This window comes from Pithys albifrons, chromosome 13, assembly GCF_047495875.1.
Source record: "Pithys albifrons albifrons isolate INPA30051 chromosome 13, PitAlb_v1, whole genome shotgun sequence".
In the NCBI taxonomy this organism is placed as follows: domain Eukaryota; kingdom Metazoa; phylum Chordata; class Aves; order Passeriformes; family Thamnophilidae; genus Pithys; species Pithys albifrons.
In genome coordinates this window covers 1,972,963-1,988,973 of record NC_092470.1, presented here as the reverse complement: position 1 = coordinate 1,988,973, position 16,011 = coordinate 1,972,963, and the positions used below count along the sequence as shown (strand labels likewise).

At 49.4% G+C, this 16,011-nt stretch overlaps 1 long non-coding RNA gene across 1 annotated transcript; it reads right to left on the bottom strand.

The window, feature by feature from the left end:
- Window positions 1-12,711, bottom strand: LOC139678138 (uncharacterized). The gene is made up of 3 exons (XR_011698967.1): window positions 12,649-12,711; window positions 1,165-1,410; window positions 1-565 (listed from the first exon to the last, which is right to left on the bottom strand). It is a non-coding gene; the product is annotated as an uncharacterized lncRNA (long non-coding RNA).
- Window positions 12,712-16,011: the final 3,300 nt, after the last annotated feature.

Sequence of the window (16,011 nt, the reverse complement as noted above, 5' to 3'; positions counted from 1 at the left end):
TGAGCAAATTTATTCCAGTGGCAGTTTAATAACAAAATCAATAAAATTACACTTTCCAGCAGGGCTTTATCATATGCTAAAACTGCAGCATATTGCCAGGATATACTAAATTCTCTCCCTGAAATAAAGTGCAAAGTCTAGAAGACAGATGACACCATTTGCAGCACTGGTAGAATAATATCCTAATAAATCCATGGCCATCTGGGCACTTCAGAGTTGTCACACACTGCTCTTGGTGGCCACTGGGAAATTCCCAATGACAGCAAGATCTGGAATGAGCTCCTGGGGCTCTCAGTGCAGGTGTAGGGAGCGTGAGCTCTGAAGCACAACCCTGTGCCATCAGAGCAATGGAGATCCACACACACAGATCAGACAGCAGAATGTCTGCATGGGAACATCGTGGGTCTGCTCATCAGTGCAGGTGACCTTATATATGGTGGCTTCCTCCAAAAGAAGCAGTTCTGATCAGATGGAACACTGAGCATCCAGCTTGGGGACCAGCCACTCCATGTGATGGGGGCCAGGCTGGCCTCTCCTGACAAAGCTCCTTGGTGCCACCACTAAGCTAGAAAAGAGATGGGACAGTCAGGAAGGGAAGGGCAACTGCCCAAGGATGCATCCATGCAAGGGGACAGTTGCTGCCCTTCCCAGTGCTGTGCACCCCTCCATGCAGATCTCATCCCCTGTGCCCTGCACTGGGCTCTGTGACTGCTTTCCCATGGGCCATCCCCCCTCGCTCCCTCCCCACCTGCATCCTCCTCAGTTACCACCTACTGCTTCATTGCTGTTTCCTGTGTTGTTATGCTCCAGCACCTTGCCTGACATGAGACTATGGCTCTTGCCTCCTCCATCATCCTCCCAGACCATCCTCCATCAGCTCTCCAAACCCTACCCTGTTCCCAGCCATTCCCATCTGCCAGTCAGCCATTTCCCACCAGCATTCTTCTCCTCCTCATCCCTTCAGCTTGTGCTTTGCAAGCCTATCAGTGTTCCCCAGCCTTGAGTGCTGCGAAAGTAATTAGCTCACTACAAAGACTGAGGAATAATTAGGGACTCCACTGAAGGCACAAAACTAGGGCATCTCGCCTTAAATAAACGCGAGCAGTGTCTCTGCGCTCTGCTGACAGCCTGCGATTGCTTCAGGCAGATCATTACACGACTCACCGTCCCTCTGCTCCCATTCCAGGCGTGTTCACCAGAGGTGCTTCTGCCTTCATCTTGCCCTTTGGACAGGTGCTTTCTGGGGTTTTTGGCTCGTGTTTCTGCACTGAAAGGCAGCTCCTCCCCAGAGCTCCACAGCTTGCCAGGTACCAAAGTAGGCAGGCAGCATTCCTGGAGGTGCTGGTCCTGCAGGTTTGGGTGCTGCCTTCTCGATGGTGCACCATCTCCGTATCTCTCTGGGGAAGAAAGCTAGAACCAAGCATGGAAACTAGCAAGAAAAACATTGTTTTTCCAATTGCCTCTGCTGAGTAAAAGAGAGGCTAAAACAGCCTTTCCCCTGAACAGTTCCTCTGTGATGGGTAGGAGTTTGCCTTGCCCCATACTGAAGTCCCTAAAAACCAGTGATACAAGAGGAAGATTTGGGGGCTGCACAGGTCCTTCTTCCTCACTCACAGACCGTGCTGGGCACTCCCCCCTTAGGCATGTGGAAGTCCCTGGTGACACACTGGGGTTCCCTGTAAACCTGTGCCTGAGATGGAGGAAATCCCCTCCCCTCCTACCGCCACCAAGTAATGAGCAGGAGATGGAGTCAGAGGCAGCACAGAATGAGGTGTCTCTGACCTTTACCACTCACTTATCTCCCGGCACTGTGAGCAGTCCCTCCTCCAGCCATTGTCCATGCCTGAAGAGTTCTGCACAGTTTTGACACTTACTAATGATATTTAATAACAACCTGACACTCAGCCCCTGCATCTCACCCAGAGACCTGAGACAGCCTGGCAATGTCCTCGGCCATTTGTGGAGGAGCAGTGCCTGCTGCCTCCCAGGGAAGATGTGACGGGGCATGGGGAGACAAGCCTTACTTTAGGTACTTCAGAAGAGCCTCTAAAGCTCCTGTTCCCTCTGAGCCAAGGCTGCCTCCAGCCCACCCCTGTGGTGAAGAATGCTGTGGCCACAGTGGGAAAGAACAGGTTCTCACCTTAGGGACCAACTGACAAAGGACCTCCTGGACACGATGGCACTCCACACAAACCCTCAACCCCTTTCATCAGAGGCCTTATGGCCTTGTAGGTTTGTTTAGTTCTTCTTAGGATTTTTTATTGCCTCAGATCTCCAGCCAGAGAAGGGGCAGGGAAGGAGAGGTGGGAAGGGGGTCCTAATGTGACAGCCTGCACCAAACTAACCCTCATCTAGCCACAACTGCTCCTCAGTGGTCCAAAGAGGTGAGGCATCAGTGCCCATCACCCACAGGAGGTTGTGTTGCCATACCTAAGGACACAGGCTTGCAGAGGCTGAAAATCTTCAGCTTTTTGTATGAGGGTTTGGGATCTGGGGAATGTCCATACCCTGAGAAGGGCCATGCTGAGGCAGCCCCAGGGCTGTGGATCCATGGGATGTTTATGGCAGAGAGAAAGGCCAGGTGAGTACAGAGTAACCCCAGTACCCCTCATTCTGTGCAATTCCTCCCAGTCTTAGGCAATCTGGGGTTATGGAGCTTCTGAGCCAGGCAGTGTCTGCACCGTTATTGGGGTTTTTTTAGTCCTTACAAATCTTTCTTCCTCAAAGTCATCTGATTTCATTTTGTAATGTACTCATGGCCCTTGCCTGCATCAGGAATTGTGGCAGTGAGAGCCACCCCTGGATGCTGCTCACTGCCACTAGCAAGGTGCATTTGCTCAGCATACCCTGCACTGCACACATGAAGTTACACTGCAAATACAGCTCCCTTTTTCCAGCTCTGAAGGGTTAAGGATGTAGAGAGAGCAGGTGAAGCTAGGCAGAACAGGCCAGGCTGGATCTGCACCCACAAATGGACTGGAGCAGCTGCTTCCTTCTCCTAGGTGGCCACTTAAAGGGACAATGCAAGGATGATTAGATCCAAGCCCGGACCTGCCTTTTCTTTCTCTTTTCTTTCTTCTGGGGTTCACAAGTGTTGACAATTCAAACAGATGAGAATTCAGGACAAAAAGCCAGAGTGAGATCTTCAAACACCTTCATCTAACAACCCCTCCCAGGTAGACTGGCAAGGCAGCTTAACATTGCCTGCTCCATGACAGCTCGATGACAGGGGAGAAGACTCAAAGCTTTTTTAGTTCCTGTGTTTCTCTCTGAGCATGGTTTTCACACTTGCTGAGTCTGCTCACAGCATGTAAATCCCCTGTGGCAGAGTCATTTTCAGGATAAAACCTCCACCTGTGCCATCTTGCATTAGGTTAAGAACAGAAGCAGGCCCAGGCTGTTTCTCTGTAACAAACCTCCTTGGTTGTGCACCAAGGACCAGAGAGCAGAGGAGTTCCTTGGGCATTGCTCCAGCCTGGCAGAGGGCTGCCAGCAGTCAGCAAGCTGCAGGAGTGAATGGGGAACAGGCTTCAGGCTCTCCAGCCCACCCCTCAGAACAAGCCCCTCTGATGGGATGGTCTTGAAGCAAAACTGCTGGTGTCTCTACATTCCTGGTGGCTCCAGGTCTGGGCACAGCTATCAGCAAGGCTGCGTTTTCAGAGCTCCAGCAACAGCACCAAAGCTGACACTATTCTCCAAAAGCAGAATTATGATGAGGAAGAAGAAACAAAATCATCTCAGACAAACGATCTTGCCCAGTTACAAGCAGGTCCTGCTCTGGCATCTTCCAAGAAGGATGAGAAGTGCTCTGAAAGTCTGACATGGTTTGGGATCTGTGTGGAACTGGAGGTTCCTTCCAACACAAGGCCCTCCCTCACAAATGGATGCTCAAGGCAGCAAACAGACAGACATCTTTATCCTGCAGTACAAATGGAGCTGTTCCTGCCTTTCAAACAGCCACCTAATCAGTTTTAAGATCTCTGCCTCAGAACTGTCTTTTTGATAAAACTAATCACAGACTTAAATTACAGATAAATACCCAATATTAAAAGAACACTTTGAAAAGGAGGAAAGGGTTAGTTTAACAGTGCTCATTTTCTCTGCTTTTCTATAGCACATATCTTGGGCTATTTAACTGTAGAGCTTATGGATCTTCATTCTGACAGCTCTCCTTTCTTTCAGATGTGGCTTCCACAAATGTTTCCCCTGGTTTCTTTCCCCGCTCTGCCTCCATTAACTGAATTATTGCAGCAGTCACTATCTCCAGCTGAGCGTAAGAAGCAGCCATGCTAAGAGCTGTATGAACACACACAAAGGAATCCAGCTAGTGCTTAGAAGGCTGGACCCAAAGGCATCTACACGGGAGAATAAGGGACTCACAGGTGCTTGTGAAGAATCTGGGCTATAATACCTCAACAAAGAAGAGGAGCGAAAAAAAAAATAAAAATCAGAGCTGCAAGTGGCTCAAGAGACCCTCTGAGGACAGAGGTTTGTGCCCATAGCACTGCTGGCCCTTGTGCTTCCAGCCAGAGGGATGGAGCTACTGTTGGGCTGGTGCTTTTAAGCACCACACAATCCAGGCTCATGCTGGCTTCTTGTGCTCTGCAGGGAACAATGGCTTTGATCAACTGAAGATTGCTAAGTTAATTGTAATGATATTCTAATAAAGCTAGGGAGATTAATTACGGCTCTTTATCAGTGCTGGCCCTCTGCCAAGGGTTTGCAAAATTGTTTTCCTCTGTTTCTTGTCATTTGAATTTAGGAGAAGAAAGAAGGAAGTTGGGCACCTTGTTTTCCTGCAGCAATCAGGAGTGTGGCCTCGTGCCCTGCTCACGCTCACAGCTCAGTGTGCTGATGGAGGGCAGCAGGGTGGGCACAAGGAAAGCAAATGGAGAGCGACAGAGCAAACCAATTAGACATGATGCAGCACAATTGTGCTTCTAGTCAATAAATGTGCTGGTGCAGAGAAGCACAAAGAGCAAGGTGGTGGCAGACGACCACAGACGTTGCTCCACAGTGGGTAAACCTGAGGCATGTGGCACCTGTCCAGGCTGGGGAAGGCAAGGCACACACAGTGGTTGCCATAAGGGCTGACATGGGGCACAAAAGTCCCGTGGCCTTCATTCTTTCCTGTACCCCACCAGCACAGGAAAGTGAGTGTCCAGAGAGCAGCCAGAGCCCTGCTAAGTGGCACTGGGGAACATGAGACTAAAGCCTTGCTATTTCACTTGACAAATTGCTGTTCCTTCCAGGGAAGATTTAGCAGTGCCCAGGCAGGTGAGAGACAGACCTGCAAAGGAATGATCTGAGCTGGAAGGCAGCAGATCAATCAGCCTGACTGGCTCATGGAGAAGGGTGAAGAGGCCCTTCCTGCAGCCAGCCAGCGTACAGTGTGGTGGTGGAACAGGCTGTGAGTGGAAGCAGGGAAGGAAACATGGTCCTCACACAAACCAAAGAGAAAGATGAGAAATTAAATAAAACCACTTGTTTTTCAGCAGGCAATACCAGAAACTTCCTACTGATCAGTTAGGGCTTGTGGCTTTGAGGAAGAAATATGCCACTATCTAACCCATGCCTTTAGACTTCCATGGGCACCCACAGGACACACAACTGATCCAGTGGCATTTCCCTGAATGGCTCTAGGCAGATGACACATTGCTACTGCTCATGAACCATGAAGACAGACTGGAAGTCTAGATTAAGATTTTAAGTATTATTCCTGTCAAATGGAACATATCTCAGGTTTTATGCACCTGAGGCATGCTCAGGCAGGACCAGCCCCACAGGGCCCCTGCTCTGTCTGTGGCAGCGGGGCTGGCATGTGACATGGTACATTCCCAAAGGTGTTCATGCAGGATGAACATTTGGCAAGAGTAAGCAGGGAGCACCAACCTCCACATGCAGCACGGCCACTGACAACCTTCAATTGCCTTTCCAAAGTGCACCGAGCACTTTTTGCCTGCGGAAAGACCAGGACATGACACCAACATCCTCTCTGTGTTAAACCAGAGGACTAAGAGCAAGGTCACAACAGGATAAGAGCAGGGTCTGTGTTTGGTACCATCAACCCTGATAACAATCCATATAATTCTTTAGGGTTTTCAGTGACCCATAAAACTATCTCACACCCAAAATGTTTGCTCCAACTGAGAGGAAAAATTGCTGATCTGAATACTTTTCTCCTGGAACATGACAGAAACATTTATTAATTTAGGCCTGTGTAAAGACTATTGAGTTTGGCAAAATGTCACTCCAGGGGAAAAATAACCAGAAAAAAAAGTTTCAAAAACATTTAAAAGCCCTAATTTTTTTTAGATAAGAAAACTCCATTTTTCACGTTTCAGAACAAATCCTTACACTGAATCTGAATTTATCTAAATACAAAGAAACAAACAAAACATTAAGAGAACAATGACCAGGATGAACAACACCGGAAAGCAAAGCGTTGCAGAACTTTCCATCAAATTCTTCCATTCCAAGAAAATTTGTCCTTTTATACAGATTCTGGGTGACAAAAGTATTTCAGCAGCTTAAGATATTCCTTAAGAAGAAAATCTAATTTCCAGCTGCCAGGAGCCATTATCCCTGCCTGCGACAGTTCTGGTGCTGGTCCCTCTCAGAGGGCCAGGGACAGCACCCCCTGCTCTGGCACACACTACCCAAGATTCCCTATAAATAAAATTATCAGCATCGGCTCTCATGTTCATTTCACAGGCGACTGCTCTGCTGACAGGTTTCACACGGTGCTACTGTGTCTTGTCAGCTTTAAACTCTCAGGCCAACACCAGCTCACCAGCTCTGATGTATATACATAAAAATAAACGACTCAGAAACCCCAATAAAGTGACAGATAACATATTGGGACCTGGCTTCAGAAAATAAGCTTCTTTATGGAACCTCTGTGCCTGCAGATTTGATTTATGCCATGCGGGCTCCCTCTCGGCGACGGTTTGGGGAGGAGGCTGTGCTCGGGCTCACTGCCTGCAGGCAGTGAGGGCACAGGTGCTGGTTAACTGCTGGCTGTAGGGCTCCTGCCCTGAGACTGGCAGCATCAGTGTCAGGAGCAGAGAGCAGAACTTCCCGCAGCATTTGGTTGATGTGATCCTCCTTCAGCTCCTACGGCTGCTCAGTGTTTTCCCTGGTGGCCACCCCAGACAGCTCCAGCACCTGCCCCTTCTGCCCACCTCGGGGAAGCTCTTCTCATGTTCTCTGACCCTCATAACTCCCTCCTTGTGCTTTCTGGCTTTGCCCACGCTGTCTGCAACATGGAGGTAGCTGCAAAGACCTCAAGGATTCATCAGCTGACAGAGCATATGAAGTTAAACCAGACAGTGCCTAAAGGAGACCATGTGAGCTTCAGAGGGGAGTGCCCTTGATGGCATGAGCAGGTTTTCCTGGTAGCCTCTTTGCTCTGGGCTGCAGATGGTCCTTATTCAATCTCTTTCCAGAAGAGCTTCCTTGCAAACAGGGATAATCCTTCATTTGATGTTTGCTCCCTTGGATATCACTGTTCACAGCAAGCACTGCAATTTGTGTTTATTCTTGCCAAGCCATGTTTATTCTTGAGCCGCTTTGATTGTTACAGTGAAGGCTGGGATGGCTCTTTCAGTCAAAGTGCCTGTTTCCAGGGGGCTAATAATGAGAGATTGTCAGTCTGGAGGCACAAGGGAAAAGATCAGAGCCCCTCCTCTCTCAGCAAACAATCTGCTGCTGCCAGACCCCACGCTTTGCTCTTCTCAGTCTTTGATATGCAGCTGGGAGATCTTTGCTCCACCATCACGTAGTGGTGCCAGTGGGATGCCAGCCCCAGTGCCATTCCTGCAGAGGGGTGCAGAGGCTCCTGGAAAAGCCTCACAGATGCATTGCATAAATGCCATGGGAGCCGGGGGTTCAGGCAGCCCTGTGCCAGGTACGGGAGAGATGCCTGGTAAGGGGGGAGCCCAGCAGAGCCTGTGTGGTTGAGCTGGGCTGCTGGGACGGATGCACCAGAGCTCCTGATCCAGCAAAGTGTTTCAGAACAACCCATGAGCACAGAGTTCCTGCCTGCTGCAGGTGACAGGTCATTCACTGCCATGTCCTACCCCATGACTGGTGCACCCTTCAGCTCCTGTCCCGCTCTCAGACTCCCAGGTGCAGAGCAAACCCCTGGCTAACTGCTGCCAAGCATGAACCTCATCTGGAGAGGAAGTATTCACCTGCAAGAGACAAGATCACACACACAGACCTGCTGCAGCACAGCAAGAGGACCTCTGGCTCAGACAGCAACCACGTGGCTCCCCATCCCTTGTTCCAATCTCCAGGCCTTCATCCCATTCAGATTTTAATCAAACCTTACATTATCCTGTCATTTGTCTGAGCTTAGTACTAAGGAGGGCTGTGGGGGAGGTTCCTCTCAAATTAAATAATTAAAATGTTTTTCTCAGGCTAAATAATTTTAATTCCCTCCCCCTCAGCAGACCAGTGGCAATAAATATTTAATACATTCTTTGCTTCACTGCATCCAGCATGTTGCCATTTTAGAAATCATTTTATTGTGTGTATTTTTCTTCTTTTAATTACAGTCACCCAGTATCAAACCACTAGGGAGAGACAGGGCAGCCAGGATGCTTCGGGGGAGGCATGTGGTGCTGCCTGCATGGATGGGGAGGGATGCAGGGGTGGGATGCATCCCATGCTGGCAGCAACCATCACTCCTGCTTGGTGCTGACAGCTGACCGTCACCTTAGCACTGCAATCACAGCAGCAGATTTGGTTACCAAAATGACAACCCTGGAAAGGACACAGTGCTTATCCAGCTCCAGTGCCATCCTGCCAATGCTCTCTCTGGCAGGGGCCAGCAGCAAATGCCAGGGGATGGGTGTGAAAGTGTGCACTGTTACATCCCAAGGACGCTCCTCCAGTCACCAATAATCTGCAGCTGAAGGACTTCCTGAGTCAGGTATCCTGTATCTCTTTTGAAAGCCCTCAAGGTATTCAGTTTTATTTTCCTCCAGGAATTTCTCTAATTACAAGGATAGCCTGAGCACTTCTTAACTGTTCTCTGTCCAAGTCAGCTGCTGATTTTCAGGTAGAGGTGCCCACTGTGCCTGCAGTGATGCTGCTGGTGATGCTGGTGCAGCAAGGGGGGATATGTGGGAGCAGAGGTCAGAAACTGCCCTCCATGCTGCTGGAAGGTGGAAAGCTGGTAGCTCCAGTCCTTCTCTGCATGGCCAGATGCTGCCATGCCCACAGCCACCAGGCTCACAGCCCCAGTGGCCTAGCAGGGAGAGGGTTAGCAGCTCCCGCAGTTGCCACCAGAGCCAGCCTGGTGAATGGCATTAGAAAAAATGAATAGAAATACTACATGAAGCTAATAGGATCTGAGGGGAGCTCCTTAGACAAGCTGATTTCCAAATTGGACTGACTTTAACTTCACATAAATAAAAATGAATGGTTATAAAATATGGTGGAAAAATCCGTAAGGGCAGATGAAGGCACTGATGTGTTTTTCTCTCCCTCCTGCACTTGCAGTGCAGGGTGGCTCCGCCTGCTGCTCAGGATCACCTCAATCCTGTCCTGCTCCAGATTAGTCCAGGCAGGTTGTGTCTGGAGCCAGACTTGGTCTGCAACAGCAAATACTGCCCTGGGGTGTCCAGACAAGTTTCAGGGCCAGGGAAGTTGACCTGGGCCAGCTCCAGGAATGACAGAGCAGGCAGCAAGCAAGATGGGGCAGGGGCTCAGTCTGTCCCCCATCAGAACTGAGCTGTACAAACCCAGTGCAAAGCCACCCTTCAACTCTGGTGCCAGAGAAGGTCCCTTTCCGATATTCAGACATCACTTTTCACTGAAGTTGGAGGGACATAACATCTCCACCCAGCCTGCCAAATTCAGCTTGAATTCATCACTACTTTCCTAAAGCATGGCGTCAGGATAAGCACATATCACACAGACATGGAGCCAAGAGGATCTCACAAGCTCATATTTCTTTAGGCAGCTGCTGTTAAGAAAAGGCCCTGCCCTGGAGGTCTTCAGCCTAAGCAGAAATTGAGAAGAACCAGCAGGAGAAAACAGGGTCACTGCCTTACAGACAGGTGGTTCCCACACTTGTACCCAAGCCCTCATCACCAGTCTGGGGCAGAGGCTGGCAAAGGAGGGGTGAAGGGCAGCGACACATTTCTGCAGGGTGCATCCAGGAGCTCATCTTTGAGCAAGAGGTGCTGGAGCAGAAAGCAGAGAGCTGGAAACACGATGAGTGCTGGCAGGGGCTGTCACCAGCGGCTGACTGACAGGGAGAAGCCACGTGTGGAGAGAGACTATGAGGTTAACAGCAAAGCAAACTGTGAAAGGGCTGGAGAGCAGAGACAGGTAACTGCTGTTTGCCAGCAGGAACCGGCAAAAACAAGTAAAGCATGGGTGACACAAGCAAGATGACAGGCATGGAAAACCATCCTTGCAGCAGAGCTCTGAACAGGCAGGACTAGAAGAAGATTGCACTTGTCAAGGCCAGAGAAAAGGATGTTGAAGGAATTGAGCCGTGAGATGATGACACTCCAGATGAGAGTTTTAGCTGTACCTTAGCAACCTGAGGCAAGGGAACGAGGCAGGCCAGTACAGGGACCTCCACAGACAACACTGCTGCCCTTGGAGCTGGGTAAACTTCAGGCACCCATGAAGTGCTTGCACATTGATACTTAGATCCAGGTCCAGGCAAAGGACCAGACTCTGGGGAGCAGTTCCTGAACCCAGGCATCTGCTGGCATGATAAACATCTTCAGGTGGAGGCTGCTCTCTTCTCCCAGGCACTCAGCAATAGGACAAGGGGGCACGGGCTTAAGCTCTGCCAGGGGAAATTTAAGTTGGATATCAGAAAAAAATTCTTTACAGAGAGAGTAATCAGGCATTGGAATGGGCTGCCCAGAGAGGTGGTGGATTCACCATCCCTGGAGATTTTTAAACACAGATTGGACGTGGCGCTGAGTGCCATGATCTGGTAAATGGACTTAGAGTTGGACCAAGGGTTGGACTTGATGATCTTGGAGGTCTTTTCCAACCCAATCAATTCTATGATTCTATGATTCTATGATTCAGAGAGACAAGACAAATGAAGAGGTAGACAGAGGACCAGGAAAGACGATTTGGGTTGCCAAGGGACAGGTCTCCAAGAGGTCTGTGGGATGAGGGATCAGAAGGAGGGAAATGTTCTGCTGATGTGGAGCTGTTGCCAAGGATAGCTTATCAGCATCAGTGGAAGCAGGGCACAGGGCCAGCCCTGTGCTTGAACCAGAGGTCCAGAAGCAGCCAGCAGTCCAAAAAGCTATGGGAACTGGGGGGAAGAAAGGGGTGGCTGATAGCTGATGGGGTCTAAGGTAGAAGGGAAGAAAAACAGATCTGTCTGGGAAGGGAAGATCAAAGGGAAAAGAGGTAGGGAATCACAGTGGATGGAAAAATTCACTTCAATCCCCATGTAAGCTCAGCCAAGCCTCCTGCAGACACCAGGTGAGAGGCATCAGGAGCTAAAGCCCTAAAGCAGCTGGCTCAGAAATCCTGGTAATGGCAGCAGCTTCCCTGGAAAAAAGGGTCTGGCCTCCCCAAAATAACATGGGTAATAACAAAGTGGAGCAGCCTTAAATATCCATTTCCTCCACATAAATAACATGGTCTATAACTCTGGCTTTACATGCAAATATTTACAAAGCAGAGAATCTACAAAAGATAAACAACTTCTGGGCTACTTGGGACAGAGACAAGGAGCTCGGAGATGAGCTCCTCTTGCTCAAAAGCAAGCAAGGTCCCTGGAAAAGAGGGATGGGTACACAGACCTGGACAAGTAGCTGGTACAGGAGGCCACGTGCCAGACAACAGCAACCCCAAGGAATGAGTCCCAAAAATATGAGCAGCCCTGACAGCTGAGGAAGAACCAGGCCCACAGCAGCTGCACTGTTTCTGAGATAACATCATGCACAATTTTGGATCCTTTAAAAAAATGCAAAGCTTTTTGCTCCAATTCAGGAGTGAATAAAACCAGCAAACCCAGACCCATGTATTAAATCCTCCAAGGTTTCTGTGGCACTGAAATTCAGGCTCAGAGCAACTTTCTAGGAGCAAGGAATTCCCGCTGCGTCCCTCCTCTGCACTCACTGCTCATTATTCTCAGCATGGAAACTTTTCCTACCATTTTCAGGAGTTGCTTTGAGCTGTTTTAAGCTCAAAACATTCTGTACAGTGAATCCATATTGAACTTGGTAGGCCAGGATAACAGGAGGCTGCAAGTCTCACAACACAAAAATTCCTCACAACACATATACAGTATAAAGACACCTTCAAGCCTCAGTTTATCACCTTCAGTCCGGACCTTGCAGACGACTTCTGAGCCTTACTGGTCAAGTTTTATTGAATTCATCAGTGGGGGTCAGTGCAGGATCAGGGCCTTGTTGTATGAGGGACACATACATCTGGGAGCTCGGGAGTGGTGCAGCCCACAGTGGGCACCCACTCGCCTTCCCACCACCTTGGTGCATCACAACTGATCAAACACAAACACACAAGTGAGTTCTTCTCCGAAAACACTACCATGGCTATTCCAGGAACAAAGGAGGGTTACAAGGGAAGAAGCCTTCCTCTGTCAGGGGGAAATCAGACTGCTGCTTTCATGTTTGGGCTGTGTCCTACCTGTGTGCTGGGAGGCAGTGCGATCCAAGTCAGCGTGGCTGCAGCATGGGATGGATGGCTTGCCCGTGGCCCAACCTGGGGCTTGGACAAGTCCCCAGCCCTCTTAGAGGGCATGAGATGCAGAAGGATCTACAGGGGTTTCACAGCAGGCTCAGGCAGGGACAGACACACAGATATCCAGGAAGCACTGGGATGAAGGCAAAGGAAATTGTTTATAAAAGTGATGGATTTATCTTTTCACTTTTTACCTCTCACCCCTAAAATGCAGGTTTCAACCCAAAGACATACAGGCCAAACTTGGAGGCAAACTTCAGAAAAAGAAGCGAAAATGAACATTTCAGACCTGACATTTTTTCCTGTACCTTTCTGAGAGAGCACTTTTCACTGAGGAAGGAAGCCAGCATGCACAAACAAGAAGCAAAATGAAATGACCCCAAACAAATGAAATGGATTTTCATGGTTTGTTTCTTCCTCAGGGTGTGTGTGAGGAGAAAGGGATCACTGTCAGTCTCTCAGAGACATTCTTTTAGTTGTTCTACTTCAGACATCACATTGAAAAACTGAATTATTCAGAGAGGTCTAATTGCAGCTCCAAGGAACCCTTTCCCTCCTTATGCACCACCCTGGGCACAAACTGGTGTTTTCCTACTGCTTTCCCAAGGGATCCAGTCTCTATCCACAGCCAGAGATCATCATGTGTCTATTCCCAACAGCACATCTTGGGGGAAGAGTGTGCACAGGTCTGTACATGTGCATATGGACTTAGTGGGATGGAAGGAAGCACAAGAAATAACAAATCCCCCTGTACTCACTAAGTCCAAACAAATAGACTGAACTGAGAGCCTGATTTGCATTGGTTTGATTGAAGATGTAATTTGCCACTGAATAAATGTGGTTGCATCCAAATCAAACCTTTAGTCCCTCAGACATTATAACTCTTTCCTCTCTTCCCTCAGGGTTTGCCAACCTTTAAGGCTGACCAAGGATGATGTATTACAAGAAGGAATGGACTTAAATAAGAATGATATAAGGAAACTTTTCGTAAGGAAAAAGGAGATGTTTACACCTTGCAGAAGAGGTACCATCACTAGAATGATCACAGCCAGTCCAGCCCCACATCCCTCACAGAATCAAATTATGAAGGTAATCCCCTGCACATGGAGCTGGCCCTATATTCCAAGGGGCTGGAGCTCTGTTTTCCCAGCAGCCTTCTGCTCAGAGCACTTTGTATCTATCAGAGCTCCCCTCGGTCTGTCCCATGAGTCCCCATCAGCATAGGCAGCTCTCCTGGTACCACCATGTCACCACGGTTGCCCAAAGCAAGATACATGACATCATATCCTCAGGATGGGTGGAGGACATGCAGGTCTCGGTAAGCAAACTTTGCTAGGATGGGCCTCTGATAGAAATATGAGCCCAAATTTAATGCTATCCAAATCAGAAGCATTTCACAGAGCTTTTCAGAACTTAAAGTCTTGGCCATGCTGTCTCTGTCCCAGTAAAGCCTGGGGAGATTCAGAGCTTTCCTCCTCTGCTTGTGTCTCCCTGGCTTATCACAGACACCATGCTGCTGGAATTGACACTTGACGCCTTCCTCAGGCTATTGCTGACTGGGTGAACCTGCTCCCCATCACAGACCCGCTGCATGCTGAGCTCCCTCACTTGTTCTTTCCTCCCTGTGCCATATTTATGAGATTCCTCCAAGTTCTCTGTCAGCTGCTCAGGCAGCCTTGGCCACACAGTGGCTACCAGAGCAGTGAGAATCCTGCCAGCCTCCCAGGCAGGGAGCAGAGGGCAACCAGGCCCAGCAAGAACTGATTTACTGGGGGACAGAGGAAGACACAGCCCCCATCCTCGCTAGCCTCATCCCAAGGGACACCATGCTCCTTCTCCTGTGCTTGTCCCCACAGCCACAGCTCAGCTGCATCCAGGTGTCAGGGAGGATAGTGCAGAGCAAAGACACAAGCCAGCGCAAGAGAAGGAACAATTACAATACCAAGATGAAACATTTGTCATTATAGCTGGGGAAGAAGTTACTTGCATGTTACTGAGCAGTCCTTGGCTTTGCTCTGTGCCTGAAGCCCTGGGACTCACAGCTATGCTATGAACACACCAGAGATGAGTGTCTCCTGGGCATTAATTCTACCCCCACACAGGCCTCTCTGCTCCAGCTGCAGCTTCCCAGTGCAGAGCAACCCTGGGAAGAGCAAGGATGTTCACAGCCTCAATTTATGTGAGGGAAATCCATCACAAAACATGAAAGCCTTTCATTCAGGACAATTTGTTGCACGAGTTATACACTGAGGTGCTGGGAAGACAACTGTCAACCCAGGAGCGCTGCAGATTGGCAGGGTGGAGAGGACTGCCCCTGCCAGAGAGCAACTTAATGAACATTCATTGGGTGGATGGGGCTGTAAACAGCACGTCCTCTCCCGAGCTGGGCATGGGGAAGAGAAGGAGGCAGGGGTGGGCAGCCTCGTCCCTGGTGCTGTTTGTAGCCTGGAGTCATCACTCAAAAGCAAGGACCATGGCGCAGGCAACGCCAAGGCCAGAGGAAGGGAGAGAGATTGATTATCCCATAAATCAATCGCTGGGCACTGATTACAAAATAAACCACCAGGACAAAGGTCAAGTGCTTTGTTATATCACCCAGCCCACAAGATTTATTTACCACTTGGGCCATCAGTCCCTCTTCCCATCTATTACAGGGAGCTGCAACTCTCCCTTCCCACCTTTGGGCGTGGCTTTTGCCTACAGGCACAACCAGTGCAGACCTGCAGGCAGCAGCACAGGTCTTAAAAACCAGACCCAGCTGTGGAACCAGGCAGGGACAGGCACTGATCCTGTTGGACCTACATAGCCACATCTACAGCTCTGGAAAAGGTGACAGCCAGGCAGGTCAGCCCTGTTGTGGCTGAGGGTGCTCACCAAGTCCTCCATCACCACCTGGAAGCTGATCAGTTTTCCACAGTGGGAAAGTCAGAGGAACACGGTCTTGTCTGGAAAGTGCCACCAGGCCTGGCTCAGTCAACTGGCCTCAGAGTGCACTTGCCATCTCTTTCTGGATTCCAGGAAAGACCAAACCCTTTGAGAGGACCAGCAAGTTCCCAGCAGGGAAGCAGGGCCTCGCTCCAAATCAGATCTGTACCCAGCCAAGCTTTCTATGCCCACTTCTACCATCTGAGTTCTGCAACCGTACAGGGAGAGCTGCAGAGACTGTCTCATAGCACTCAACTGGAATTCAGCCCAAAAATCTTTTTTTTCCCCCCTTCCCTTTTAAACATAGACAGCAATAAGAGAAATTCCTGGGGATATTGTTCATCTGTTTCCCATAAGCTGCTTGTCACTGACCATGAAAAGATT